Raw genomic sequence first — 5,804 nt, 5'->3', positions numbered from 1 at the left:
CCTAACCTATGTAATATACAGTACAGACCAAAAGTTTGGACACACCTTCTCATTCAAAGAGTTTTCTTTATTTTCATGACTATGAAGGTATCAAAACTATGAATTAACATATGTGGAATTATATGCATAACAAACAAGTGTGAAACAACTGAAAATATGTCATATTCTAGGTTCTTCAAAGTAGCCACCTTTTGCTTTGATTACTGCTTTGCACACTCTTGGCATTCTCTTGATGAGCTTCAAGAGTTAGTCCCCTGAAATGGTCTTCCAACAGTCTTGAAGGAGTTCCCAGAGATTCTTAGCACTTGTTGGCCCTTTTGCCTTCACTCTGCGGTCCAGCTCACCCTAAACCATCTCGATTGGGTTCAGGTCCGGTGACTGTGGAGGCCAGGTCATCTGGCGCAGCACCCCATCACTCTCCTTCATGGTCAAATAGCCCTTACTTTCAAAGTTTTCCCAATTTTTCGGCTGACTGACTGACCTTCATTTCTTAAAGTAATGATGGCCACTCGTTTTTCTTTACTTAGCTGCTTTTTTCTTGCCATAATACAAATTCTAACAGTCTATTCAGTAGGACTATCAGCTGTGTATCCACCTGACTTCTCCTCAACGCCACTGATGGTCCCAACCCCATTTATAAGGCAAGAAATCCCACTTATTAAACCTGACAGGGCACACCTGTGAAGTGAAAACCATTTCAGGGGACTACCTCTTGAAGCTCATCAAGAGAATGCCAAGAGTGTGCAAAGCAGTAATCAAAGCAAAAGGTGGCTACTTTGAAGAACCTAGAATATGACATATTTTCAGTTGTTTCACACTTGTTTGTTATAATTCCACATGTGTTAATTCATAGTTTTGATGCCTTCAGTGTGAATCTACAATTTTCATAGTCATGAAAATAAAGAAAACTCTTTGAATGAGAAGGTGTGTCCAAACTTTTGGTCTGTACTGTATGTAGTAGTGGGAGATCCAGAGATTGCCATGATTAAAGGGAACCTGTCACCGGGATTTTGTGTATTTGATACATATGGACAGGACTCATCTCAGGTGAATTTGCATATGTATCAAATAGTTTTTTTTACACAATAAAAGCACACAGAGCTATGGGGACTGGGTATTGCGGATGTGCTAGCGGCCATCTAGCAACCCATGTCCTCAGCTCTATACACAAAATCCCGGTGACAGGTTCCCTTTAAGGATGTCGTGTGTCGGAAACACGTAGTCTCATACATCTTGAGGATTATAGTTGATTTCCTCTCTGGACCTGGTGCTGGTCTAACCTTCTGTTTCTGGATCATGGACAAGTAACCGACGCAGTGTCCACTCACAGACACGGGGACCCCACAGGAGTGGGTGAGCTGGAAAGACAATTTTCCTTTTGTGGAACTACCACTTGAAAAACAGAGGGCTTTGATAACCCCTTTAACCCCTTAGTGACGAATGACGTACTATGTACATCATGATGTGGTGTTAGTTACCGCATCATGACGTGCACAGTACGTCATGAAATAAATGTGTCATCGCAAGTATACTTGCGTTGACACTGGCATCTTAACGGGTGTTACTGACAGCAGAGCTGCCCGGGCACCCATCAGGGGACCAATCACAACGGTCCTTGTTTCCCAATCGCTATGATTGGTCACTCAAATCTGAGTGACCAATCGCAGTGCGTCCTGCTTGCCGGCAGGGAAAAGTCACACAGTGCAGCTCCGATCGCCTCATTGTGACAGTTACATTTTAGGAGATCGGAGCTGCGCTGCCCTGGTCTCCTGTCAGAGTTCCCCAAGTGAATAAACACCTCACAGTGCCTCAAATACCCACTGTTCCCCTGACACCTCATCCTCCAATCACCCTTCCTCCCAACAAAACTTCAGTGTTTTTTAGTTTTTTTTTAAATAAAATAGTGTAGTATACAGGGCCGGTGCAAGGATTTTTGCCAACACAAGCGAAGCTACATTTTGGCGACCCCCCCCCCCCGCCTCGCATCTCAACTGGCCCTGGTCCCGTCTGCAGCAGCTGGCTTCTCCTCTGTGTGGTTCTGGTATCTTCTCTCTGCTTCAGAAAATCGCTGGTTTGAGGACCGTATTTTTCGCCCTCTAAGACACACCTAGGTTTTAGAGGAGGAAAATAAGAAAAAATATTTTCCATTACACCTCAGGTCAGACCAGCAATCAGACCCCCAATATTAATCAGACCTCAGCTCACAGCCCCAATCAGACCCCCAATGTTAATCAGACCCCCATGTCAGCCATCAGCCCCCATCCATCACCCCCCAAGTCAGCCATCAGCCCCCATGTCACATTTCTCCCCCTCTATGTCAAATCACCCCCTATGTCACATCAGCCTTCCATGTCACATTTCTCCCCCTCCATGTCACATTTTTCCGCCTTCCCCCAGGGTGCGCCCTAAGGCGCTTGGTCTGCCTTATGGTAGCACCGGCCCTGGTAGTATATAGGTCAATAGGTAGATTGAAATAGTTGAGGTTATTGTTAGAGTTAGGCGTTTGTCAAAAAAATATATACAAAAAGTTACTAGTAATTAGATAGTTTTGGTTAGTTTGCCAGAGTTCTGGCAGTTAGCTAGAAATAGTTTAGGCGTTTGAAAAAAAAGAAAAAGATACAAAAATAATATATATAAAATTACTGAGAATTAGTTGTAGTTAGTTAGCCAGAGTACTGGCAGTTAGATAGAAATGGTTTGGCGTAGTGTTAGGGTAAGGCCTCCTGCACACGGCCGTTTTTTTTCCCGTTTACTGGCCGTTTTTTGCGTTCCGTATACGATCCGTATACGGAACCATTCATTTCAATGGTTCTGCAAAAAAAACGGAATGTACTCCGTATGCATTCCGTTTCCGTATTTCCGTTTTTCCGTTCCGTTTTAACATAGAACATGTCCTATTATTGCCCGCAAATCACGTTCCGTGGCTCCATTCAAGTCAATGGGTCCGCAAAAAAAACGGAACACATACGGAAATGCATCCGTATGTCTTCCTTTTCCGTTCCGTTTTTTGCTGAACCATCTATTGAAAATGTTATGCCCAGCCCAATTTTATCTATGGTGATTAAATGGCCAAAGAGAAAAGGGGAGAAGGCGCTCATAGGTGGTGGTTGACAAGATATGTTGTTATTTGTTCCTAGCCAGGGTGAGTGGTTGCTACTCACCTTGGTTAGGTTGTGCTTTTGGTAGTGCAGTTCTGGTGGAGGTAAAATCGTGGGGTGATGTGGGTTGGTGCAGCCGATTAACGTCCAAGTTGACCATGGGCGGGAGCCAAGCCGCCACTTTGGTGCGAATTGTCGTGTATGGGGAGGGGGCTCGTCTGCACTGGGTTCATGCAGTGAGCGGGTGGACACAAGGCGCAATTCACAACCCAGTTGAGGATACGAAGTATTTTTTATTTTTTGATTAGCAAAGACGACGCGTTTCGGGGTACGCAGACCCCTTTATCAAGTCTGTATCCTTGTCACCGTAGGCTAATTGGAGGTCACTCTTGTTGGAGATCCCTTATTTGGGGGGTGTACGGCGGTCCGCACTGCTTGGTGATGCGGCCGGTGAGTGTCCTCCAGTGGTAGCGCTTCTGCACGTGTAGCCAGTGGTCTGTATCTATGTAATTACTGTATACTGTATATGCCATACGGAAAAACGGAACGGAAAAACGGAACAAAAACGGAAACACAATGGAAACAAAAAACGGAACAACGGATCCGTGAAAAACGGACCGCAAAACACTGAAAAAGCCATACCGTCGTGTGCAATAGGCCTAAGGCTGGGTTCACACGAGCGTGTCCGGATTAGTTCCGGATGCGTCCCGGTGAGTTGCGGCAAACCCGCGCGAGTAGGAATGCAATTGCAGTCAGTTTTGACTGCGATTGCGTTCCGATGTTCAGTTTTTATCGTGCGGGTGCAATGTGTTTTGCACGCGCGTGATAAAAAACCGACTGTGGTACCCAGACCCGAACTTCTTCACAGAAGTTCAGGTTTGGGTTCGGTGTTGTGTAGATGTTATTATTTTCCCTTATAACATGGTTATAAGGGAAAATAATAGCATTCTGAAAACAGAATGCTTAGTAGGTGATCAATTGAGGGTTAAAAAAAATAAAAAAAATTAACTCACCTTCTCCGCTTGTTCGCTTAGGTCGCCCGGTCTTTAGTTCTTTAAAAGATGAACTATGGGCTAAAGGACCTTTGGTGACGTCAGATCACATGCTCCAATCACATGGTCCATCACCGCGGTGATGTACCATGTGATTGGAGCATGTGATCTGACGTCACCAAAGGTCCTTGAGCCCATAGTTCATCTTTTAAAGAACTAAAGACCGGAAGAACTACGCGAACAAGAGGAGAAGGTGAGTTAATTTTTTTTATTTTTTTTTTAACCCTCAATTGATCACCTACTAAGCATTCTGTATTCAAAATGCTATTATTTTCCCTTATAACCATGTTATAAGGGAAAATAATACAGTTTATAGACTGTCACCTAGCAACCATGCGTGAAAATCGCACCGCATCCGCACTTGCTTGCGGATGCTTGCGATTTTCACGCAACCCCATTCACTTCTATGGGGCCTGCGTTGCGTGAAAAACGCAGAATATAGAGCATGCTGCGATTTTCACGCAACGCATAAGTGATGCGTGAAAATCATCGCTCATCTGAACAGCCCCATTGAAATGAATGGGTCCAGATTCAGTGCGGGTGCAATGCGTTCACCTACCGCATTGCACCCGCGCGGAAATCTCGCCCGTGTGAACGCAGCCTAAGAAGTTTAAAAAAATAATAAAAAAATATATATATACAAAACATATTAAAAAATAAAATATATATAAATTATTTGGACTAGTGTCAGGGTTAGCGGTTTGAAAATAAATAAATATTAATAATAATAATAATAATAATAATATATATATATATATATATATATATATATATATATAGTTGTAGTTTGCATCATATAAAATGGCTGAGCTTATGTATACGGCAGAGGAGGCATACGCATTTATCTGTTCTGATACAAAAAGTGCAAGCGAGACAGAACAGTTTCAAATTTCGTCATCTTTCGCTAACACTAGTGATGACGAGCCACAGCAAAGTCACAGACGACACTCTTTGCCTGGCAGGGTCTGTTACAAGAATGGGATACGGCGGGATACCATATATCAATGTGACACCTGTCCAGATAAGCCTGGACTTTGCATTAGGCCTCATGCACATGCGGTACGCAGGCCTGCAAGGTATAGCGATGTGAGGTCACGGTTACTTAGGCAAACGAGGGTTGCTATGGGTTACTCACAGTTTGTAGGATGACCCTGGGCAGCGTACAGCAGTGATGGAGAAGCTGGCACAGTAGTCCTCTGGGGCACTCTCTGTATATAGGGACCAGTCCAGGCCTGATGGTGGATGAGGTGCCCTGGATGTTGCAGATGTTTAATGTGCCTGGGGCAAGGTCCCTTTAAGGTTCGTGACGCCAGTGCCTGTAATGGTGGCACACCGATTTATAGTCGTAATAAGTGAGGAACACAGTGTTGTGGTGAACCAAACTTTTCTTTACTGGAAACAGTTCAAACTTTATACAATTTAGGTTCAGTTCCACTTTGCAGCAGTAATCAATAGCAGGCTCTTACAACAATGGCAGGTAATGTTCTTTGCAAGATACTCAGAGGGTAAAATCATCACTCACAGACCAGGCTGCACTATTTCCTCAGATATCCTGGCTGTCTGTATCCCAAGGCCCGTATGCCCTAATGCTGGCTTTTATCCTTGGTAGCAATCGTCCTCAGGTATATATCCCTTGCTTTAGGTTAATGATCCT

Source organism: Bufo bufo, chromosome 2 (genome assembly GCF_905171765.1).
Source record: "Bufo bufo chromosome 2, aBufBuf1.1, whole genome shotgun sequence".
NCBI lineage: Eukaryota > Metazoa > Chordata > Amphibia > Anura > Bufonidae > Bufo > Bufo bufo.
Note: the sequence above shows the minus strand (reverse complement) of the source record.